The 25,809-nt window shown below is 49.1% G+C and overlaps 2 protein-coding genes across 3 annotated transcripts in view; one reads left to right on the top strand and one right to left on the bottom strand.

The window, feature by feature from the left end:
* Positions 1 to 1,270, bottom strand: part of LOC144511906 (DNA damage-regulated autophagy modulator protein 2-like) — a 124,448-nt gene extending 123,178 nt beyond the window's left edge. Inside the window, exon 1 of one of the 2 annotated variants that reach the window (XM_078242358.1) lies at positions 906 to 1,270. The gene's annotated coding sequence lies outside the window, so the exon portion shown is untranslated. The remainder of the gene's footprint in view (positions 1 to 905) is intronic. The other variant, XM_078242356.1, reaches the window with a different exon arrangement.
* A 24,003-nt stretch (positions 1,271 to 25,273) lies between these two features.
* Positions 25,274 to 25,809, top strand: part of sycp3 (synaptonemal complex protein 3) — a 90,319-nt gene continuing 89,783 nt past the window's right edge. The window contains exon 1 of the mRNA XM_078242366.1: positions 25,274 to 25,523. The gene's annotated coding sequence lies outside the window, so the exon portion shown is untranslated. The remainder of the gene's footprint in view (positions 25,524 to 25,809) is intronic.

Consider the following 25,809-nt stretch of genomic DNA (forward strand, 5'->3'; position numbering starts at 1 on the left):
AAAACTAAAAAGGGAATGTGCATGGTGGTGGTTATGGTTGAGAAGGGTGTTGATAGCGCCATATTAAGGGATCAGAATATGTTCATGGCAATGCAATGAAGGTAGACAGGGCGAAAGAAACAACTGAAAATCCTGTCGGAGAGGAGAGCAGTACTTCATGGTGGCCTCTGACAAAGGGTCATCCAGACTCTCAACGTTGGCCCTGTTCTCTCTCCGCTGATGCTGAGGTTTTCCAGCATGTTCGGTTTTTGTTCCAGTCATTCCCAGGGCTGACACCTCCGTTGTCTGCCTACCTGTATCAATGTGTTCAGGAATGCTGCATCTACTCATTTCTAAATTGCTCTTTTCAATATAACTGCCATTTTCAAAATACTCTCAGCGTGTCTGACATGTTGACATTCTGATCAAGACTCTCTTCCTCAAAACAGTTTAACACTGGTGAAGTAGTGTTCCAGTGCCACTTCAGGGGCTGGAGCTCAAAGTCCAACCTGACTCTCCCGTGCAGTACTGAGGGAGTTCTGCAAATGAGATGTTAAGTAAGTCTCCCGTGGATGTATGTTGGTCAATATTTATCGCTCAATCATTATCACATTGCTGTTTGTTGGCTCTGAATTTACTGCCACATAACCAGGTTTCAAAAGGCACATCATTGCTGCAAATGCCTTTGGGACATCCTGTGATCATAAAAATTAGAATATAAATCCAGGTCTTTCTTCCATCTGCAAGATAGACTACCCCACTGCAGCATGTCGTTAAATGATTGTTCCTCACCATCCTAGTTATTCTAGTGCAGGGTAAGAGGAGAGTTAACCTTTCGAGTTAAAGTCCTCAGCAGTCTGGAGGCTTCAGTCTACAGCTCCAGATTCCAACCCAATATTCAATGGTAACAAGCTGGCCTCTCTTACCAGGACTGAGGTTCTGCAGCCAGAGCTCACACTGACTGGAAACTCTGCACAGAGCACTACTGATCCTTCAGGGCACAGAGTTCAGCCTCCCTGTGCTCAGTCTCCCCGACTTCAGAGTACCCTCAGCACTGTCAGCAGTATTATCCACTCTGATTCCAGCCTCCATCTAGCATCATTTCTCCAGGGCTCTGTGAAATCAGCACTGCTCTGAAAAATCTGGCTGCACCTCTGCTTCCAAACTCTTCCTGCTTCAGAAGCTCTCTGCATTTCCGGGATACAACTCCTGTCCACTTCACAATTTACATTCCTTACAGCTGGGTGTCTCCTACACGGTAACAACAAATGCAATAGGAAAACCAAGAGACGTCGCCAATATACCAGAGCTCACTCCGGCAGAGAGCCCCACCTGCAGGATAGGGAGACTCCCAGTGTTAAAATACACACTGCCTCAGCAGTGCTGTGGGGAAGTGTACCAGATGTCTACCAGGAATACTTCCTCATTTGTTTTGAAATTGTTTTATTCCTTTCTTAAGGTTACAAAGGCAATGCTCAGAGTGGACTAGGCAGAGTTGTATCCATCTCCTTGCTTGCTCCAATTCAAATTGAATCCAATTCATGGTCCCCACAAGAGAGACAAACAAGATCCAAGCTGACAGGATAAGGCATTGCTCCCCATCTTGGGTTGGATCAAACGATTGATGCTGCTTGATCCAATGGGATGAAGCAGCAGTATAATATGAAGGGTACCATTCTTAGCAGTGTAGAGGATCAGAAGGACCTTGTGGTCCGGGTCCATAGGACTCTTAAATCGGCCTCGCAGGTGGAGGATGCGGTCAAGAAGGCGTACGGCGTACTGGCCTTCATTAATCGAGGGATTGAGTTTAGGAGTCGGGAGATAATGCTGCAGCTTTATAGGACCCTGGTTAGACCCCACTTGGAGTACTGCGCGCAGTTCTGGTCACCTCATTACAGGAAAGATGTTGAAGCCATTGAAAGGGTGCAGAGGAGATTTACAAGGATGTTGCCTGGATTGGGGGGCATGCCTTATGAGGATAGGTTGAGGGAGCTTGGTCTCTTCCCCCTGGAGAGACGAAGGATGAGAGGTGACGTGATAGAGGTTTACAAGATGTTGAGAGGTCTGGATAGGGTAGACTCTCAGAGGCTATTTCCAAGGGCTGAAATGGTTGCTACGAGAGGACACAGGTTTAAGGTGCTGGGGGGTAGGTACAGAGGAGATGTCGGGTAAGTTTTTCACTCAGAGGGTGGTGGGTGAGTGGAATCGGCTGACGTCGGTGGTGGTGGAGGCAAACTTGTTGGGGTCTTTTAAGAGACTTCTGGATGAGTACATGGGATTTAATGGGATTGAGGGCTATAGATAGGCCTAGAGGTGGGGATGTGATCGGCGCAACTTGTGGGCCGAAGGGCCTGTTTGTGCTGTGGCTTTCTATGTTCTATGATGTTAACCCAAAGGCTGAGAAGCCGTGAGTCACACATGGCCACATTTTCACTGGTGCCTGCAATCTAGTGGCTAGAGCAGGTGACAAAAGCTGACTGTTCGCCCAGTATGAGTGCAGGGAGGGAGGGAGCTCTGGAAGAAGGAGGCAGTGGAGGAGACAAGTTGCCATTTGAGGAGATTGTCCAGCTTGCTGTAAACTACTGAGTAGTTTCTGAGGGATCCTGAGCTCTGCAAGCACAAATATTTGTTTCTGAAGCGTGTGTTATTCTGGCAGAGCTACAGATGCTCACCCTGGCTGCTAAGGATCCAGCATGGACCCAGATTTACAGAATCAGCTGGGTTCAGGAAATGTTGTGGTGAACCATCGTTGGTTCCCACTGGATAGTACTGAGCCAGGGTCTGGCCAGTACTACAAGTATGTACATATGTTGCTGTTGGGTTAGGGATGGGTTGTGCTACTTGTTGAAACGATGGAGGAATACGCGAACGAGCTCCTACAGCTAGCCAGGGGCTGTAACTGCAAGGCTGTGTCGGCTGAGCAGAGTATGAATGACCTCGCCCGAGATGCGTTTGTGGCGGGAGTCGGTTCGTCGTACATTCGACTTAAACTACTAGAGAAAGGTAACCTTGACCTTACCCAGGCAATAGAGCTAGTGGAGATGCTGGAGACGGCCTCCAAAAGCCTCGTATTGTATCCGGAAGACCACGTGGAGACAACGTGGCAGGAGCAGTCGCCAATCCCTCCTCGTCCCTCGGGTTCGAAATGCTGCATAATGGCGTGCTCACACTCGGGCCAGACGACGGCAGCAGCTCCGGGCGGCCCGCGGTGTTACTTCTGTGGGGGAGCGAAGCATACTCGGCGACGGTGTCCCGCTAAAGCTGTGTTGTGCTCAGCCTGCGGTAAGAAGGGGCACTATTCGAAAGTGTGCCGATCTAAACCTAGGAACAGCAGTGCGGCCTGCGATTCCTCAGAGCCCGGGTCTTCGTCGTCGAAATCATAGAGAGTTTCGTCCACGTGCGAGGCCAGGACGACGCCATTACGGTCGACGGAGTCGGAGATGTGTGACCACCAGGGGTCGCTGAGTTTGGCGCCATCACCCACGTGCAACCTATGGGAGCGGCCATGTTGGTCGGCACCGACCGCGAACGACCAGCAGGGGTCATCCTCGTCGATTTCGGCTGCCTGCAGTGGCGCTCATGAACCAACGGTGGCGTCGATCATCCTGGACCAGGCCAAGCCTCATAGACTTGACAAATCTATGATGAACATCCAGGTAAATGACCACTTGATTTATTGTCTGACAGCGGGAGCACTGAGAGCTTTATCCACCCAGACACTGTGAAGCGGTGTGGACTCCGGATTCAACCTGTCAAACAGACAATTTCTATGGCATCGAGGTCCCAGTCTGTCACCGTGCTAGGGAGTTGCGTGGTAACTTTAACGGTGCAAGGCACAGTGTACGAGCGTTTCAAGCTCCTAGTGTTGCCGCACCTTTGCGCGCCAATACTTCTCGGACTTAACTTCATGGTCCACTTGAGGAGTGTAACCCGACAGTACGGTGGGCCACTCCCTTCACTTTCGGTGGGAGAACAGCAGCCTCCAAATTGCCCAACAATTGCCTGTAGCCTCTCGACGCTGAAGATCACCACACCCTCCCTGTTCCAGAATCTTGTGCCAGGCTGCAAGCCCATTGCAACTAAGAGTAGGCGTTACAGCGCTGAGGATCGGATCTTCATTCGATCTGAGGTTCAGCGGCTCCTCAAAGAAAGGATCATACAACCCAGCGGTAGTCCGTGGAGAGCGCAGGTCGTGGTGGTCAAGAGCGGGAACAAACCCCGGATGGTCATTGACTATAGTCAGACCATTAATCGATACACGCAGCTGGATGCGTATCCACTCCCGCGCATATCTGACATGGTCAATCAGATTGCGCAGTACCGGGTGTTCTCCACCATAGACCTCAAGTCTGCCTACCACCAACTCCCCATTCGCCCAGAGGACCGACAATACACGGCTTTTGAGGCGGATGGTTGCTTGTATCACTTTCTCAGGGTTCCCTTTGGTGTCACCAATGGGGTCTCGGTCTTCCAGCGTGCTATGGACCGAATGGTGGACCAGAACGGGCTGCGGGCTACCTTCCCGTACCTGGATAATGTCACCATCTGCGGCCATGACCAGCAGGACCACGACACAAATCTCCTGAATCTCCTACGCACTGCATCTCGCCTGAACCTGACCTACAACAGGGAGAAGTGTGTGTTTCGTACGCGCCGTTTAGCCATCCTAGGATACGTGGTGGAGAACGGGGTCATTGGCCCTGATCCAGACCGTATGCGCCCCCTTTCCGAACTTTCCTTGCCCACTAGTGCAAAAGCACTGAGAAGATGCTTAGGCTTCTTCTCTTATTATGCGCAGTGGGTTCCCAATTACGCGGACAAAGCCCGTCCGCTCATTAAGTCCACTACTTTTCCCCTAACACCAGAGGCCCGATTGGCCTTCGATAAATTAAAAGCCGACATCGCGAAAGCTACGATGCACGCTGTTGATGAGTCCATCCCCTTTCAGGTGGAGAGCGATGCATCTGATTTCGCCCTGGCCGCCACGCTTAACCAGGCGGGCAAGCCCGTTGCATTTTTTTCCCGCACCCTCCAAGGCCCCGAAATCCGGCATTCAGCGGTGGAAAAGGAGGCCCAGGCCATTGTGGAGGCCGTCAGGCACTGGCGCCATTACTTGGCGGGAAAACGGTTCACCCTGATCACGGACCAGCGGTCCGTGGCGTTCATGTTTAATAACACGCAGAGGGGCAAGAACAAGAATGACAAGATCTTGCGGTGGAGAATTGAACTCTCCACCTATAACTATGACATCATGTATCGTCCAGGGAAACTCAATGAGCCCTCGGATGCCCTCTCGCGTGGAATATGCGCCAGTATACAGGAGGACCGTTTGCAGGCTCTCCATAATGACCTATGCCATCCTGGGGTCACTCGGCTCTACCACTTTATAAAAGCCCGCAATCTGCCCTACTCGGTGGAGGACGTCAGGTCCATCACAAGAAGCTGTCGGGTATGCGCGGAATGCAAACCGCACTTTTACCGACCTGACCGGGCACAGTTAGTCAAGGCCACTCGTCCCTTCGAGAGACTGAGTGTCGATTTTAAGGGCCCCCTTCCCTCAACAGATCGGAATGTGTACTTCCTCAACATCATTGACGAGTACTCTAGATTCCCTTTTGTTGTTCCCTGCTCTGATACATCCGCTGCCACGGTTATCAAGGCATTCCGTGATCTTTTTACCCTGTTCGGGTACCCCGGCTACATTCATAGCGACAGGGGCTCGTCGTTCATGAGCGATGACTTGAGGCAATACCTGCTCTCATACGGGATTGCCTCTAGTAGGACCACGAGCTACAACCCTAGGGGTAACGGACAGGTGGAACGTGAGAATGCTACAATCTGGAAGGCTATCTTACTGGCGTTGAAGTCAAAAAGCCTTCCAGTCTCCCGTTGGCAAGAGGTGCTCCCTGATGCGCTCCATTCTATTCGCTCACTCCTGTGTACGGCAACCAATGCTACTCCCCACGAGAGGATGTTTTCATTCCCTCGGAAGTCTTCCTCAGGGACCTCATTACCGTCTTGGTTGACGTACTCAGGACCTGTCCTCCTGGGGCGACATGTAAGGGCCCGCAAGTCCGACCCGTTGGTCGAACAGGTCCATCTCCTCCACACCAACCCTCAGTATGCCTATGTGGCATACCCTGACGGGCGAGAGGACACGGTCTCGATCCGAGACCTGGCGCCAGCAGGGGACGTAGCAACCCCTGTCGCTCCCATACCCCCTGTTACAAACCCCTTAACTCTTGTTTCCCCCCCGGACACGGCGCGGGCAGCATCGGGACCATTGCTTAACCCTTTTACTCCCGTGCACAGCTTGCCTGAGTCCAGAGGATGGTCGCCACTTCAGGGCGTGTCGGGACTCCATGGATTACCATCACCTCAGGGTCAACCGGCCTGTGAGTCTGTGGAGGAACAGCTGGACATCGCCTTGGGGAGAACGCCACCGCAAGTGCCTGCTCCGGTGTCACCACCGGTATTGAGGAGGTCACAACGACGTTGCGGTCCCCCTGACAGGGTCTGGCCAGTACTACAAGTATGTACATATGTTGCTGTTGGGTTAGGGATGGGTTGTGCTACTTGATGCTGTTGGGGTTAGGGTGGGGTTGTTACACCTTTGTATTGTAGTGTTGTGGTACATCCCAGTCAGGCCCCGCCTCCTGGGAGAGGTATAAAGGTCCCTGCTCTGGCTGGAGCCCCTCAGTCTGGGATCGTGTATATAATTGTTAGCTGCTTTGTTACAGTAAATAAAAGCCTTTATTTCCCGAGCATCAAGCCTCGTGTATGATAACGCGCATCAAAAGTGCAAGGAGTTAGGAGAGAGGCGGCAAGGTGGGACTTCTGCTTCACACATCCCTCCCACTCCCACCTCACTGACCCTCCCATTCATCACTACCCCTCCACCTTATTGGCCCTCCCACTCACCACTTCTCCCCGCCCCCTGCATTATTGACCCTCTCACTCGCCACCTCCCTCCCTCCTTACTGACCCTCCCACTCGCCACCTCCCCCCCCCGCCCCCCTACCTTACTGACCCACTCACTTGCCACTTCACACCATCTCACTACTTCCAGAGCGCTGAGCTGGAGGTGGGAAATTGCAGCAGGAGGTAAATTTAGCAATTTCATGCCTTAAATTATGGAGTATAATTTCCTGTCTCCCCAGCAAAGAACAAACAGTACAGCACAGGAAACAGGCCCTTCGGCCCTCCAAGCCTGTGCCGCGCCTTGGTCCAACTAGACCAATCGTTTATATCCCTCCAGTCCCAGGCTGCTCATGTGACTATCCAGGTAAGTCTTAAACGATGTCAGCGTGCCTGCCTCCACCACTCTACTTGGCAGCGCATTCCAGGCCCCCACCACCCTCTGTGTAAAAAACATCCCTCTAATATCGGTGTTATACTTCGCCCCTCTCACCTTGAGCCCGTGACCCCTCGTGAACGTCACTTCTGATCTGGGAAAAAGCTTCCCACCGTTCACCCTATCTATCCCCTTCATAATCCTGTACACCTCTATTAGATCTCCCCTCATTCTCCGTCTTTCCAGTGAGAACAACCCCAGTTTACCCAATCTCTCCTCATAGCTAAGACCCTCCATACCAGGCAACATCCTGGTAAACCTTCTCTGCACTCTCTCTAACGCCTCCACGTCCTTCTGGTAGTGCAGCGACCAGAACTGGACGCAGTACTCCAAATGTGGCCTAACCAGCGTTCTATACAGCTGCATCATCAGACTCCAGCTTTTATACTCTATACCCCGTCCTATGAAGGCAAGCATACCATATGCCTTCTTCACCACCTTCTCCACCTGTGTTGCCACCTTCAAGGATTTGTGGACTTGCACACCTAGGTCCCTCTGTGTTTCTATACTCCTGATGACTCTGCCATTTATTGTATAACTCCTCCCTACATTATTTCTTCCAAAATGCATCACTTCGCATTTATCCGGATTAAACTCCATCTGCCACCTCTCCGCCCAATTTTCCAGCCTATCTATATCCTGCTGTATTGCCCGACAATGCTCTTCGCTATCCGCAAGTCCAGCCATCTTCGTGTCATCCGCAAACTTGCTGATTACACCAGTTACACCTTCTTCCAAATCATTTATATATATCACAAATAGCAGAGGTCCCAGTACAGAGCCCTGCGGAACACCACTGGTCACAGACCTCCAGCCGGAAAAAGACCCTTCGACCACTACCCTCTGTCTCCTATGGCCAAGCCAGTTCTCCACCCATCTAGCCACTTCTCCTTGTATCCCATGAGCCTTAACCTTCTTAACCAACCTGCCATGTGGGACTTTGTCAAATGCATTGGATTTGGGGGCAGGGATTACCCCAATGATGCACTGGGGAATCCTTCTGGGTAGTTCCCAGTTACGGGTTTACCGGCAGTTGTCCAGAAGGCCTAACTTTCCCTGGACAATTGCTCTGCGCTGGGAACCATCCAGCAAAGTGATTCAAATCGCTAACTTCAGGTGGTTCTGCCAGTTTTACACCCATAGTTACTCAGAAGAGCTAAAAGTCGGAAAAAAAAAGTTAAAAGTTTGAGTAACTGTTTTAAACACCCAGACTGAGCCCCCACCCTAATGATTCTAACTACTCGTGTCTGGACCCTACCCAACCTTGCCAATGTCTGGACTCCCTCCCATATCCCGCTCAGTTACCTTTGAAACTTGCCTTCATCTTTTCAATGGTCCCTTTAATCTCACCTGTTTCATGGCAGCTAGTGCCTCTTCATGGTGGCACAGTGGTTAGCACTGCTGCCTCACAGTGCTAGGGACCTGGGTTCGATTCTGGTGACTGTCTGTGTGGAGTCTGCACCTTCTCTCCAAGTCTGCATGGTTTCCTCCGGGTGCTCCGGCTTCCTCCCATGCTCCAAAGATGAGCAGATTAGGTGGATTGACCATGCTAAATTGGACCTTCGTGTCAGGGGAACTAACAGGGTAAAAGTGGAGTTACGGGCTTGAGTGGGATTGCCTGCGCAAATTTGATGGGCCAAATAATCTCCCTCTGCATTGCAGGAATTCAAGCCTCGCCTTCCCAACCTTTCCTCAAAAGACAACTCACCCATTCCAGGCTAGTAAACCTTCTCTGAACTGCTTCTAACACACTTACATCTTTCTTTAAATAAGGTGACCAGTGTGTATAATACTCGTGATGTGGTCTCACCAGTGCCCTGTATAACTGAAGCATAATCTCCCTACGTTTGTAATCAATTCCCCTCACAATAAACAATAGTATTCTATTAGCCTTCCTAATTATTTGCCATATTGGCTTACTAGTTTTTTGTGATTCATGCACGAAGATACTGTTATGGAGCAGAGGGGTATTAATTTAAACAGCCGCGATTTCTCCTTTGATTGCTATCCGTCCCCTTTATCAGTGGTGATGTATTTTCCCAATGATTAAATTTGGAGTGTTTTTCCCACAGTAAATGCGAGATAAGATACAATAAAAGGGGTTGGTTTACTTCACACACAATGTCTGGAAAGGAATTTTGCAATGTATTTTTGTATTTAGAAACATAGAAAAACTACAGCACAAACAGGCCCTTCGGCCCACAAGTTGTGCCGAACACATCCCTACCTTCTAGACCTACCTATAACCCTCCATCCTATTAAGCTCCATGTACTCATCCAGGAGTCTCTTAAAAGACCCTATTGAGTTCGCCTCCACCACCACTGACGGCAGCCGATTCCACTCGCCCACCACCCTCTGTGTGAAAAACTTACCCCTAACATCTCCCCTGTACCTACCCCCCAGCACCTTAAACCTGTGTCCTCTCGTAGCAGACATTTCCACCCTGGGAAAAAGCCTCTGAGAGTCCACCTGATCTATGCCTCTCAACATCTTATACACCTCTATTAGGTCTCCTCTCATCCTTCATCTCTCCAAGGAGAAAAGACCAAGTTCCCTCAGCCTATCCTCATAAGGCATGCCACTCAATCCAGGCAACATCCTTGTAAATCTCCTCTGCACCCTTTCAATCTTTTCCATATCCTTCCTATAGTGAGGCGAACAGAACTGAGCACAGTACTCCAAGTGGGGTCTGACGAGGGTCTTATATAGCTGCATCATTATCCCTGGACTCTTAAACTCAATCCCTCGATTGATAAAGGCCAGCACACCATACGCCTTCTGAACCACCTCCTCCACCTGCGGGGCCAATTTTAGAGTCCTATGGACCCAGACCCCAAGGTCCTTCTGATCCTCTACCGTCCTTTATATTGTACTCCTTCATCCCATTTGATCTACCAAAATGGACCACGACCCATTTATCTGGGTTGAAGTCCATCTGCCACTTGTCCGCCCAGTCTTGCATCCTATCTATGTCCCTCTGTAACTCCTGACATCCCTCCAGACTATCCACAACCCCACCAACCTTCGTGTCGTCGGCAAACTTACCAACCCGTCCCTCCGCTTCCTCATCCAGGTCATTTATGAAAATGACAAACAGCAAGGGTCCCAGAACAGATCCCTGAGGCACTCCACTGGTGACCGACCTCCATTTAGAAAAAGACCCATCTATACACACTCTCTGCCTCCTTTGGGGCAAGCCAGTTCTGGATCCACCGGGCAGCAGCCCCTTGGATCCCATGCCCTCTCACTTTTTCTAGAAGCCTTGCATGGGGGACCTTATCAAACGCCTTGCTAAAATCCATATAAACCACATCTACCGCCTTCCCTTCGTCAATGTATTTAGTCATATTTTCAAAGAACTCCACCAGGCTCGTAAGGCACGATCTGCCCTTGACAAAGCCATGCTGAGTATTCTTGAACATACTAAACCTCTCTAAATGCTCATATATCCTGTCCCTCAGGATCTTCTCCATCAGTTTACCAACCACTGAGGTTAGACTCACCGGTCGGTAATTTCCTGGGCTATCCCTATTCCCCTTCTTGAAAATAGGAACCACATCCGCAATCCTCCGGCACCTCTCCCGTCTCCATCGACGATGCAAAGATCATCACCAGAGGCTCTGCAATCTCTTCCCTCATCTCCCACAGTAACCTGGGGTACATCCCATCCGGACCCGGTGACTTATCTATCTTGATGCCATTCAAAGATTCCAGCACAACCTCTTTCTTAAAGTCCACATACTCAATCCTTTCAGTCCACCGCACGCCCGCAGTACATCCACCCAGGTCCTTCTCCTCTGTGAAAACCGAGGCAAAATACTCATTGAGCACCTCTGCCATTTCTACTGGTTCCGTACAGACTTTCTCGCCTTCACCTTTTATAGGCCCTATTCCATCACGTCTCATCCTTTTACTCTTCACATATTTATAGAACGCCTTAGGGTTCTCCTTAATCCTACCTGCCAGGGCCTTCTCGTGACCCCTTCTGGCTCTCCTAATTTCCTTCTTTATTCCCTTCCTACAAGCCGTATACTCTTCTAAATCCCTATCTTCGCCAAGCTCTCTGAGCCTTTTGTACACTTTCCTTTTCTTCTCGACTAGGTCCCGCACAGCTTTTGTGCACCACGGTTCCTTTAACCGACCAACACCTCCCTGTCTGCCCGTTGTCCTGTAGAACTCTAGACAGACATTCCTTGAAAAACTGCCACCTCTCTTCAGTACATTTCCCCGAGAATTCCTCCTTCCAATTTACTCCTCTAATTTGCTGTCTAATGTTTTCATGTTTCCCCTTACTCCATATAAACACTTTCCTAGCTTGCCTGATCCTCTCTTTTTCCAATGCAAGCCTAAAGGAGATAGAGTTATGATCGCTATCCCCAAGATGCTCTCCCACTGAGAGATCTGACTCCTGTCCAGGTTCATTGGTCAGTATCAGATCAAGTACAGCCTCTCCTCTTGTAGGCTTGTCCACATGCTGTGTCAGGAAACCCTCCTGAACACACCTAACGAACTCTTCCCCATCCAATCCCCTTATCCTAGGAATATTCCAATCTATGTTTGGCAAATTAAAGTCTCCCATCCCAACATCTCTGCTATTACTGCATCTCCCCAGGATCTGTTTCCCTATCTGCTCCTCCACCTCCCTGTTACTATTGGGCGGCCTATAGAAAACTCCCAGCAAAGTGACCGGTCCCTTCCCACTCTGAACTTCCACCCACAGAGACTCGGTGGACAATCCCTCCACAGCATACACCTTCTCTACAGCTGTGACACTATCCCTGATCAGCAGTGCCACTCCACCCCCTCTCTTGCCTCCGTCCCTGTCCTTCCTGAAACATCTGAATCCCGGCACCTGGAGTATCCAGTCCTGTCCCTGAGACATCCAAGTCTCCGTAATGGCCACCACATCATACTTCCAGGCATCGATCCATGCTCTGAGCTCATCCCCTTTATTCACTATACTCCTGGCATTAAAGTAAACACATCTCAATCCTTTGGTCTGAGCTCTCCCCTTCTCTATTCCCTGTCCATCTGCCCTCTTGCACTGCCTATAACCCTTCTCTGTTTGCGAGCTACCTTCCTCACTCTCAGTCACCTCATTTTGATCCCCTCCCCCCAACCTATCGAGTTTAAACTCTCCCCAGTCGCCTTAGCCAACCTTCCTGCCAGGAATATTGGTCCCCCTGGGATTCAAGTGCCACCCGTTTTTTGTGTACAGGTCACACCTGCCCCTGAAGAGGTCCCAATGGTCCAGGAACCTGAATCCCTGCCCCCTGCACCAGTCCCTCAGCCACGCATTCATCCTCCACCTCACTCCATTCCTGCCCTCACCTTCCTGTGGCACAGGCAGCAATCCTGAGATTACTACCTTTGCTTTCCTCCTTCTCAGCTGTCTCCCTAATTCCCTATACTCTCTTTTCATGACCCCTTCCCCCTTCCTACCCACATCAGCGGTACCAACATGTACCGCTACCTCCGGCTCCTCTCCCTCCCACCTCAGGATTTCTGGGACTCACCCAGCGACATCCTGGATCCCAGCCCCAGGGAGGCAGACCACCATGCGAGACTCCCGCCTGCCTCCGCAAAATCGCCTGTCCGTCCCCCTGACTGTTGACTCCCCGATTAATACTGCCTTCCTCCTCTTTTCTTTAGCCCTCTGAGTTACAGAGCCGGACTCCACCCCGGAGACACGGCCACTGCTGCTTCCCCCAGATGGGCTGTCCCCCCCAACAGTACTCAGGCAGTAGTACTTGTTGTGTAGGGGCACACCCACCGGGGTGCTCTCAATCACCCGAGCTTTACCCTTCCTGGCCGTCACCCACTTGGCCTCCACCCGTGGCCCTGGTGTGACCACCTGATGATAGCTCTTGTCTATCACCTCCTCATTCTCCCTTAACAGCCTAAGATCCTCGAGCTGCTGTTCCAGCTCCCTAACACGGGCCCTCAGGAACACAGCTCGACACACCCCTCACAGATGTGGATGTCCGGGAGGCCAGGTGCATCCAGGACCTCCCACATACTGCACTGCGAACAACACACTGGCTTAACACTCATATTTCACCCTTTCTACCAAGGTACACAGAGAAAAGTAAATTAGAAATGAAAAAAAAAAAGAAACTCACCCCTGCTTGCCCTTTCCCCGAAGCCCTGTGAGCCAAAGCCCTTAGAGCTCACACTCTACTCCCTGCTCACTCCCCTGCCCGCTCCCGACGCTGCCCGCTCAAAAGTGTGGCCTGCTTTTAAACCCTCCAAAAACCTTCCCAGGCTTCTCCTGGGCCTACTTCCTGTTTTGGATTTTAAAAAAACCTCCGATTTTCTTACACAAATTTAACTGAAATATAAATAAATAATTCACATGCACAAACACACTGCCCTACCCTCAGCCTGCTCCTGTGGAACAATTTGGACAATAAAAGAGGGATAAGAGAAAGAAAGGGATACAGGCCAGACCACAATTAAAATACAAGTTGTGGTTTTACGTGAGTACAGAATCCAGACTCAAAAGTGAGGGTTTCTTCAGAGGGTAGTTCGGTTGCCTGCCGCAGGATGATCTGTCTTTCCAGAAGTGAGACTTGCATGAGGGGAGAAGACATGCAGAATTGAATTGTCTTGAAGGCACCATAGAGTCGTAGAGGTTTACAGCATGGAAACAGGCCCTTCGGCCCAACTTGTCTTAGCCGCCCTTATTTTCTTTTTTAAAACCTCTAAGCTAATCCCAATTGCCCGCATTTAGCCCATATCCCTCTATACCCATCGTACCCATGTAACTATCTAAATGCTTTTTAAAAGATAAAATTGTACCCGCCTCTACTACTTCCTCTGGCAGCTTGTTCCAGACACTCACCACCCTCTGTGTGAAAAAATTGCCTCTCTGGACACTTTTGTATCTCTCCCCTCTCGCCTTAAACCTATGCCCTCTAATTTTAGACTCCCCTACCTTTGGGAAAATATATTGACTATCTACCTTGTCTATGCCCCTCATTATTTTATAGACCTCTATAAGATCACCCCCTCAGCCTCCTACGCTCCAGAGAAAAAAGTCCCAGTCTATTCAGCCTCTCCTTATAACTCACCAGTTCCAATGTTCCAATAGTTCACATGGTAGATGACAGCCAGGCACTTGAACTTGGACAGAGTTCTTTCTGCTGCAACCTGTTTGATGATAAGATGGTAGACAGCACTAGGCTATTTGCCTGGAGTTATTCTCTTTGAAGGTCAAACAGAAACTGTTCCAACTTATTAATGAAAGGAATTCAGACAGTTCTAGTCTAGGTCATGTGACACTTGTATCAGGTTAACGAAACAAGACTCTTGGTTGAAACTTATTGTGTTTTGGAGCAGGTAATGGTGAGGCCATTAACACCACCTTGGGATATTAGGAGCCAATAGCTGCCTTTGGCCATAACTGGTTGCGACAGACATACTGGGCAGGATTTTGCGGCCTCGCTTGAGCGAGACCGGAAATTCCCACCCGACGTCAACAGACATTTCCATTGTCGGCTCCTCGCCCACTCAGATTCCGTGGCAGGTGCGATGATAAAATTCCAGCAAATGTTTCCGGCGCTGGAATTGTGCCTTGGAAATGTGAAAAGGGTGGATGTATTTCTTTGAAATTCAATTGTCACCAGTCAAATTGGGCATTAACACCTTTTAACACAGATTGAGTCTCTGATAGTTTGAAATTCCTCTTGCTATGAGTCACGGCTAGTCATGGAAACCCTTGTCCATTAATAAAAATGATAATTTCTACAGATTATTAGTGTCACTAATAGGCTTACATTAACACTGCAATGAAGTTACTGTGAAAATCCCCTAGTCGCCATATTCCGGCACCTGTACGGGTACACTGAGGGAGAATTTAGCATGGCAATGCACTTAACCAGCACATCTTTCGGAGTGTGGGAAGAAACCGGAGCACCCAGGGGAAACCCACACAGACATGGGGAGAACGTGCAAACTCCACACAGTCACCCAAGGCCGGAATCGAACCCGCGTCCCTGGTCCTGTGAGGCAGCAGTGCTAACCACTGTGCGACCCAGTTAAAGTCGATTATGTATTTATTTTCCTTCCCATCTCAACCAGGACAAAACCCAGATTCCTCTGAATCCCAGAGCTCTGCAATCTCTCACCATCTTTATTATTCTTCCTGCCAAAATGAACCATTTCACAACTTCACACATTTTAAATTTTTAAAAATTCATTCGTGGAACATGGGTGTCGCTGGCTGGCCAAGATTTATTGCCCATCCCTAGTTGCCCTTGAGAAGGTGGTGGTGAGCTGCCTTCTTGAATTGCTGCAGTCCACCTGCTGTGGGTTGACGCACAATGCCGTCAGGTAGGGAATTCCAGGATTTTGACCCAGCGACTGCGAAGAAACGGCAATATATTTCCAAGTCAGGATGATGAGTGGCTTGGAGGGGAACTTGCAAGTGGTGCTGTTCCTATGCATCTGCTGCCTTTGTCCTTCTAGATGAAAGTGGCCGTGGGTTTGGAAGGTGCTATCTAAGGATCTTTGGTGAATTGCTGCAGTGCATCTTGTAGATAGTACACACTGCTGCTACTGAGCGTCAGTGGTAGAGGGAGTGGATGTTTGTAGATGTGGTGTTAATCAAGCGGGCTGCTTTGTCCTGGATGGTGTCAAGCTTCATGATTGTTGCTGGAGCTGCACCATTTGCCTACTCACTTCATGTTACATACCAGTGAGTCTCATGTCAGTAAGAACGTGAAGCAAGGTTGCAGATGACACCAAGATTGGTAGGGTGGTTAATAGTGAAGAAGGTCATAGGTTACAAGAAAATATAGACCAGCTGGTCAGATGGGCAGAGCAGGGGCAGCTGGTATTTAACCCTGGTAAGTGCGAGGTGATGCAGTTTGGAAGAAGAAAAAGACAAGGGAGTATTTAATGAATGGCAGGACACAGGGTAGCTCAGAGGAACAGATGGATTTTGGGGTACTTATTCACAGATCCCTGAAGGTGGTAGAACAGGTGAATAGAGTAGTTAAAACATTTGGGACATTTGCTTTTATCACTCATGGCATAGAGCAAGGAGGTAATATTGGAGCTGTACAGATTGTTGGTTAGGACACAGCCAGAGTACTGTGTGCAGTTCTGGTCACCTCACTATAGGAAGGATGTGATTGCACGAGAGAAGGTATGGGGGAGGTACACCAGGATGTTGTCTAGGATGAAACAGCTGAGCCATGAGGAGGGACTAGATAGGCTTGGTTGTTTTCTTTAGAGCAGAGAAAGCTGAGGGGTGAAATGGTTGAAGTGTATAAGATTGAGGGATATGGACAGGGTGAATAGGAAGCAGCTGTTCCCCTTAGTTGAGGGGTCAATCACGAGGTGGCACAGTTTTAGGGTGAGGGGCAGAAGATTCAGAAGAGATTTGAGAAAGAAAAATCACTGAGGGTGGTGGGAATCTGGAATGCACTCCCTGGGAAGGTAGTGAAGGCTGGAAACCTTACAACCTTTAAAAAAATTTGGATGAGCACTTAAAACATCATAACATTCAAAGATATGGGACAAGTGCAAAAAAATAAAATTAGCGCAACTTTAGTGGTAGTTATTGTAAAAGTTAAAGTTTATTTATTAATCATAAGTAGGCTCACATTAACACTGCAATAAAGTTACTGTGAAAATCCCCTAGTCGCCACACTCCGGCACCTATTCGGGTACACTGCGGGAGAATTTAGCATGGCCAATGCACCTAACCCGGACTGTGGGAGGAAACCAGAGGAAACCCATGCAGACACGAGGGAGAATGTGCAGACTCCGCACAGATTCAAGCCGGGAATTGAACCTGGGCCCTTGGCGCTGTGAGGCAGCAGTGCTAATCACAGGGCCACCATGCCACCCTATTGTGGGTGCAAACGCGATGGGCCGAAGGGCCTTTTCTGCACTATATAACTCTGTGACATCCTCTGGCCACAAAACCGCCGCTGGCTGGACTGGAAAAATTATTCCATCAACTCTCCAGAGATGTTAAGCTAACTGGCCTATAGTTTTCTGCTTTCTGTCCTCCCACATGGTAAGTTGTTGCATGACGTTAAATCTCACGGTATCCAGAGTGAGGTAGCCAATTGGATATAAAATTAGCTTGATGACAGGAGACAGAGGGTGGTTGTAGAGGGTTTGTTTTTCAAATTGGAGGCCTGTGATCAGCGGTGTGCCTCAGGGATCGGTGCTGGGTCCACTGTTATTTGTCATTTATATTAATGATTTGGGTGAGAATTTAGGAGGCATGGAAAGAAGGTTATCTAGGATTGCAATGGGATCTTGACCAATTGGGCCAGTGGGCTGACGAATGGCAGATGGAGTTTAATTTAGATAAATGTGAGGTGATGCATTTTGGTAGATCGAACCAGGGCAGGACTTAGTTAGTGTAGGACATTGGGGAGAGTTATAGAACAAAGAGATTTAGGGGTACAGGTTCATAGCTCCTTGAAAGTGGAGTCACAGGTGGACAGGGTGATGAAGAAAGCATTTGACATGCTTGGTTTCATTAGTCAGAACATTGAATACAAGACCGCCCGTCTTACCCATTTTAAAAATTCATTCGTAGGACACGGGCGTCACTGGCTGGCCAGAATTTATTGCCCATCTCTAGTTGCCCTTGAGAAGATGGTGGTGAGCTGCCTTCTTGAATCACTGCAGTCCATGTGCTGTGGGTTGACCCACAATGCCATGAGGGAGGGAATTCCAGGATTTTGACCCAGCGACTGTGAAGGAACGGCGATATATTTCCAAGTCAGGATGGTAAGTGGCTTGGAGGGGAACTTGCAAGCGGTGGTGTTGCCATGTATCTGCTGCTCTTGTCCTTCTAGATGGAAGTGGGTCACTGTCTGTGTGGAGTTTGCACATTCTCCTCGTGTCTGCGTGGGTTTCCTCCGGGTGCTCCGGTTTCCTCCCACAGTCCAAAGATGTGCGGGTTAGGTTGATTGGCCGTGCTAAAGTTGCCCTTTAGTGTCCTGAGATGTGTAGGTTGGAGGGTGTTGGGACGTCTTGTTGAAGTTGTACAAGACATTGGTAAGGCCACACTTGGAATACTGTGTACAGTTCTGGTCACCCTATTATAGAAAGGATATTATTAAACTAGAAAGAGTACAGAAAAGATTTACTAGCATGTTGCCGGAACTTGATGGTTTGAGTTATAAGGAGAGGCAAGATAGACTGAGACTTTATTCCCTGGAGTTTAGGAGACTTAGGGGTAAATTTATAGAGGTCTATAAGAGGGTTGTGAGTTTCTGGAATGAGTTGCCAGAGTTGGTAGTAGAGGCGGGTACAATTTTGTCTTTTAAAAAGCATTTAGACAGTTACATGGCTAGGAATACAGTGGCAAGTAACTCACCTCCTGATTCCCCAAAAGCCTATCTACCATCTACAAGGCACAAGTCAGGAGTGTGATGGAATACTTCCCACTTGCCTGGATGGATGCAGCTCTAACAACACTCAAGAGGCTTGACACCATCCAGGTCAAAGCAGCCCGCTTGATTGGCAAGATATCCACAAACATCCACTCCCTCCACCACCAATGCTCAGTAGCAGCAATGTGTACTATCTACAAGATGCACTCCAGCAATTCACCAAAGTTCTTTAGATAGTACCTTCCAAACTCATAACCACTTCCATCTAGAAGGACAAGAGCAGCAGATACATGGCAACACCACCACTTGCAAGTTCCCCTCCAAGCCACTTACCATCCTGACTTGGAAATATATTGCCGTTCCTTCGCAGTCGCTGGGTTAAAATCCTGGAATTCCCTCCCTACTGGCATTGTGGGTCAACCCACAGCACATGGACTGCAGTGATTCAAGAAGGCAGCTCACCACCATCTTCTCAAGGGCAACTAGAGATGGGCAATAAATGCTGGCCAGCCAGTGACGCCCGTGTCCTACAAATGAATTTTAAAAATGGATAAGACGGGCGGCACGGTAGCACAGTGGTTAGCACTGCTGCTTCACAGCTCCAGGGACCTGGGTTCAATTCCCGGCTCGGGTCACTGTCTGTGTGGAGTTTGCACATTCTCCTCGTGTCTGCGTGGGTTTCCACCCACAGTCCAAAGATGTGCGGGTTAGGTTGATTGGCCATGCTAAAATTGCCCCTTAGTGTCCTAAGATGTGTAGGTTAGAGGGATTAGCGGGTAAATATGTAGGGATATGGGGGTAGGGCCTGGGTGGGATTGTGGTCAGTGCAGACTCGATGGGCTGAATGGCCTCCTTCAGCACTGTAGGGTTTCTATGATTTCTATGGGTATAGAGATATGGGCCAAATGAGGGCAATTGGGACTAGCTTTGTGGTAAAAACAGGGCGCTATAGACAGGATCTGCTCAGATGAGGAGGATCGCAACAGACATCTCCAAACACTGAAAGATGCCCTCATAAGAACGGGATATGGCGCTCGACTCATCGATCGACAGTTCCGATGCGCCACAGCGAAAAACCGCACCAACCTCCTCAGAAGACAAACACGGGAGACGGCGGACAGAGTACCCTTCCTCATCCAGTACTTCCCCGGAGCAGAGAAGCTACGACATCTTCTCCGGAGCCTTCGATATGTCATTGATGAAGACGGACATCTCGCCAAGGCCATCCCCACACCCCTACTTCTTGCCTTCAAACAACCGCACAACCTCAAACAGACCATTGTCCGCAGCAAACTACCCAGCCTTCAGGAGAACAGTGACGACACCACCCAATCCTGCCACAGCAACCTCTGCAAGACGTGCCGGATCATTGACACGGATGCCATCATTTCACGTGAGAACACCATCCACCAGGTACACGGTACATACTCTTGCAACTCGGCCAACATTGTCTACCTGATACGCTGTAGGAAAGGATGTCCTGAGGCATGGTACATTGGGGAGACCACGCAGACACTACAACAGCGGATGAATGAACACCGCTCGACAATCACCAGGCAAGAGTGTTCTCTTCCTGTTGGGGAACACTTCAGCGGTCACGGGCATTCGGCCTCTGATCTTTGGGTAAGCGTTCTCCAAGGCGGCCTTCACGACACACGACAGCGCAGAGTCGCTGAGCAGAGACTGATAGCCAATTTCCGCACACATGAGGATGGCCTCACCTGGGATCTTGGGTTCATGTCACACTATCTGTAACCCCCATGACTTGCCTGGGCTTGCAAGATCTCACTAACTGTCCTGTCTGGAGACAATACACATCTCTTTAACCTGAGCTTAATGCTCTCTCCACTCACATTGTCTGTACCTTTGAGACTTGATTAGCTGTAAAGACTCGCATTCCAACCATTATTTTGTAAATTGAGTTTGTGTCTTTATATGCCCTGTTTGTGAATAGAACTCCCACTCACCTGACGAAGGAGCAGCAAGCGCTCCAAAAGCTAGTGGCTTTTGCTGCCAAATAAACCTGTTGGACTTTAACCTGGTGTTGTGAGACTTCTTACTGTGTTTACCCCAGTCCAGCGCCGGCATCTCCACACATTGGAGAGGGGCAGGAATCTGGGAGGAATCCTGTCCAAGCAACTCCACACTCCGAATTCTAGCCATAGAGGGTTGCAGATGCTCCATTATTGAAAATATTTGAGGCTGATAGAGATAGATTTTTGATCCCTCAGTGAATGAAGGGATATAGGGAGCAGGCCTGAAAGTGCAGTTGAAGCCCAAGATTTGCCATCATCCTGTTGAATGGTAGAGCAGGCTTGACAGGCTGCATGGATAATGTTACCAGATGTCCCGGTTTTCACTAAATGTCCTGTTCTCCTGAGTTTTCCCCAGATTCTTCAAATATCCAGGTTTTTGGCTCCGTTTACTCCCCATTCACTACTCCCATTCTCATTCATATCCATTAGTAGCTTACCTTGGAAAATATAGAAATCATAGAAACCCTACAGTACAGAAAGAGGCCATTCGGCCCATCGAGTCTGCACCAACCACAATCCCACCCAGGCCCTACCCCCATATCCCTACATATTTTACCCGCTAATCCCTCTAATCTACGCATCCCAGGACACTAAGGGGCAATTTTAGCATGGCCAATCAACTTAACCCGCACATCTTTGGACTGTGGGAGGAAACCGGAGCACCCGGAGGAAACCCACGCAGACACGAGGAGAATGTGCAAACTCCACACACACAGTGACCCAAGCTGGGAATCGAACCCAGGTCCCTGGAGCTGTGAAGCAGCAGTGCTAACCACTGTGCTACCGTGCCGCCCCAAATAGAGATTCATTTGGGAGGGTGCTGCCCTCACCTGGACATAGAATGTAATTTTTTTTTAAAAGAGTAGATTCCTTTTAAATTGCAAATCGTTAAAAAAAATAACTAGTCAGGGGCCCACAGTCTTTGGATGGCGGATCACATAGAATCACAGAATCCCTACAGTGCAGAAGGAGGCCATTTGGCCCATTGAATCTGCACTGACAACAATCCCACCCAGGCCCTATCCCTGTAACCCCACATATTTACCCTACTAGTCTTCCTGACACTAAGGGGCAATTTAGCATGGCCAATTCACCTAACCCCTACATCTTTGGAGTCTGGGAGGAAACCGGAGCGCCCAGAAGAAATCCACGCAGACACGGGGAGAACATGCAAACTCTACACAGTCAACCAAACCCGGGTCTCTGGTACTGTGAGGCAGCAGTGCTAACCACTGTGCCAGCGTGCCGCATGAGGGGGCTTTGTCGTATTAGAGGGAATGTTTGACCGGGGCAAGTCAAAGACAGCCCCAAAGATGGAACCTTATCAAAGGTCTCGCCGCTCATAATTTCTCTTTATATTATGTATTTTCTTTTTAAAAAACATATTGAAGTTACTGTGGTGCTTTTCTCAGTGTGGTGTGTATTTATTTTTGTTTCTCTCCAGCAACATTCAATATGTTGTTTCTGCTTTTGTCCCTTCGTTAAGGTAAAAAGTCCACAAAGTTGTGATGTTTAATGGAAAAGAGCGAAGCAGAGGCCTGCTATAGCAATTAGTGTGATTGCTACTGAAACAGGAGGCTCACATCTATGTACTTTCTAATTGTTTAGAAAGCCATTTTTCACATTGCCTTTGTTATAAAAATCCTTTCATATTTCTTTTTTAAAAATTTACTTTATCTCCCCCAGTCTCCTTCTGGAACAGTTCCCACAGATTGGAGAGTATCTAATGTAACCCCACTATTTAAAAAGGGAGGTAGAGGGAAAACGGAGAATTATAGACCAGTCAGCCTGATGTCAGTAGTGGGGAAAATTCCAGAATCCATTATCAAAGATTTTCTAGCAAAACATTTGGAAAATAGTGGCAGAATTAGAGAGTCAGCATGGATTTATGAAAGGGAAATCATACTTGATAAATCTACTGCAATTCTTTGAGGATGTAACTAGTAGAGTTGATGAGGGGGAGCCAATGGATATGGTTTATTTGGACTTTAAAAGGCTTTCGACAAAGTCCCAAGCAAGAGATTAGTATGCATTGGGGTCAGTATATAGAGATGGATAGAAAACTGGTTGGCAGACAGAAAACAAAGAGTTGGAATGAACAGATCTTTTTCCAAATGGCAGGTAGTGACTAGTGGGGTACCGCAGATATCAGTGTTGGGACCCAGCTATTCATAACATATATTAATCGTTTAGATGAGGGAACTAAATGTAATATCTCCAAATTTTCAGATGACACAAAGCTGGGTGGGAGGGTGAGCTATGAGAAGGATATAGAGATGCTTCATCATGATTTGGACAAGTTGAGCAAGTGGGTAAATGTTTGACTTATGCAGTATCATGTGGATAAATGTGAGGTTATCCACTTTGGTAACAAAACAGGAAAGCAGATTACTATCTGACCATAAATGTGCAATGAGACCGAGGTGTCCTCCTACACTGGTCGCTGAAAGTAAGCACGCAGGTAAAGGCAGTAAAGAAGGCAAATATGGTATGTTGGCCTTCATAGCGAGTGGATTTGAGTACAGGAACAGGATGTCTTGCTGCAGTTATGATGTGGAGATGCCAGTGTTGGACTGGGGTAAACACAGTAAGAAGTCTCACAACACCAAGTTAAAGTCCAACAGGTTTACTTGGTAGCACAAGCTACAAGCTTTCAGAGCGCTGCTCCTTCATCAGGTGAGTGGGAGTTCTGTTCACAAATAGGGCATATAAAGACACAAACTCAATTTACAAAATAGTGGTTGGAATGCGAGTCTTAAAGGTAATCAAGTCTTAAAGGTGCAGACAATGAGTGGTGAGAGGGTTAAACACAGGTTAAAGAGATCTGTATTGTCTCCAGCCAGTACAGTTAGTGAGATTTTGCAAGCCCAGGCAAGTTGTGGGGGTTACAGATAGTGTGACATGAACCCAAGATCCCGGTTGAGGCTGTCCTCGTGTGTGGAACTTGGCTATCAGTTTCTGCTCAGCAATTCTGCGTTGTCGTGTGTCGTGAAGGTCGCCTTGGAGAACGTGAGATGATGCGTGAGAACACCATCCACCAGGTTCACGGTACATACTCTTGCAACTCGGCCAACGTTGTCTACCTGATATGCTGCAGGAAAGGATGTCCCGAGACATGGTACATTGGGGAGGCCAAGCAGACGCTACGACAACGGATGAATGAACACCGCTCGACAATCACCAGGCAGGAGTGTTCTCTTCCTGTTGGGGAACACTTTAGCAGTCACTGGCATTCAGCCTCTGATCTTTGGGTAAGCGTTCTCCAAGGCAGCCTTTAAGACACACAACGCAGAATCGCTGAGCAGAAACTGATAGCCAAGTTCCACACACGAGGATGGCCTCAACCGGGATCTTGGGTTCATGTCACACTACCTGTAACCCCCATGACTTGCCTGGGCTTGCAAAATCTCACTAACTGTCCTGGCTGGAGACAATACACATCTCTTTAACCTGTGCTTAACCCTCTCGCCACTCACATTGTCTGTACCTTTAAGACTTGATTACCTGTAAAGACTCGCATGCCAACCACTATTTTGTAAATTGAGTTTGTGTCTTTATATGCCCTGTTTGTGAACAGAACTCCCACTCACCTGATGAAGGAGCAGCGCTCTGAAAGCTAGTGGCTTGTGCTACCAAATAAATCTTTTGGACTTTAACCTGGTATTGTGAGACTTGCTGCAGTTATACAGGGCTCTGGTGAGACCACCCCTGGAATATTGTGTGTGGTTTTGGTCTCCTTATACAAGGAAGAGTGTTCTTACTCTGGAGGGAGCGAAGAGGAGGTTTAGCAGACAGATTCCTGGGATGGCAGGATTAGCGTATGAGGAGAGATTGAGTCTATGCTGAACAGAATTATGGTTATAGTCACTTGGTGGTGACTTGCAGCTTTGACACATACAAAATCTCTCTCATTTGAGATAATTTGCTACTTTGAAATCCATCTTCTGGATGAAAATGTCTCTTGATAGAAACCAGTAAAAATGTGTGAAGCTTTGAAAGAGAAGTTGGTCTTCCCATTGCATAGCAACGTTAAAACAGCATTGTGAGTGGGCTATTGTAACAAGCGAAGGTTTGGTTCGGATTTGTAAATTGAGACAGAAATATCTCTGAAGCATAAGTTCATAAAACACAATTTAACCTGGAGATCTTGCCCTGGGGTTCCTAACTCTGGCTGGGAAGATTCTGGTAGGCCCGCCCCCAAACCGCTGTCATTGGTCAGAGCCTGTCAATCAGCAGATAGCCCTGCCTCCCCAGCAGTGAGGGTGAGGGATGTATTCCTGGGACAGAGGTGACTGCTGCTCCCACGGCTGCCCCCGCTCCACTCTCTCTCTCTCTCATCCTCCACCCGCTCATTGTTGTTGTTGACCCAGCGGCTGCAAGATGGCGGCTTGCCGCGCAACAAAATGGCCGCCGGGGGGGGGGGCGGGGCCAGGACACAGACCGCTCATTGGCTGTCGGAATGCACGTGTCCACATCAGGACTGCCCGTTGGCTGGCGGGGCTGCGCGCGCACCCCGGCACATCACGCCCACCCGCCCGAGCCGAGTAGCTCCGCGAGGTGATATAGTGCCGGAGATTCTCCACCCCCAGGGGTGAGGGGGACACGGTGTCGGGGTGGAGAGAGTGGGGGTGGAGGGAGTGAGGTGGGAGGAGAGCGATCTCAGTGAACATATTCAACATCCAGCTACATCAATCCGGTTGTGTCGCTCTTCAGCCACCTGCGGCAAAACAATCCGCCCGTGAACAGGCTCCGCTGGCGGGAAGAATAATTGAGGGAGAAAGTGAGAGGTGCGAGAGAGAGGGCGGTGTGAGGGGGGTGAGGTGAGGGAGAGAGAGAGGGTGAGGTGAGGGGGAGAGAGAGGGTGAGGTGAGGGGGAGAGAGAGGGTGAGGTGAGGGGGAGAGAGGGCGGTGTGAGGGAGAGAGAGGGTGAGGTGAGGGGGAGAGAGAGGGGGAGGTGAGGGGGAGGTGAGGGGGAGAGAGGGCGGTGTGAGGGAGAGAGAGGGTGAGGTGAGGAGAGAGAGAGGGTGAGGTGAGGGGGAGAGAGAGGGTGAGGTGAGGGGGAGAGAGAGGTGA

Source organism: Mustelus asterias, chromosome 25, assembly GCF_964213995.1.
Source record: "Mustelus asterias chromosome 25, sMusAst1.hap1.1, whole genome shotgun sequence".
NCBI classification, from domain to species: domain Eukaryota; kingdom Metazoa; phylum Chordata; class Chondrichthyes; order Carcharhiniformes; family Triakidae; genus Mustelus; species Mustelus asterias.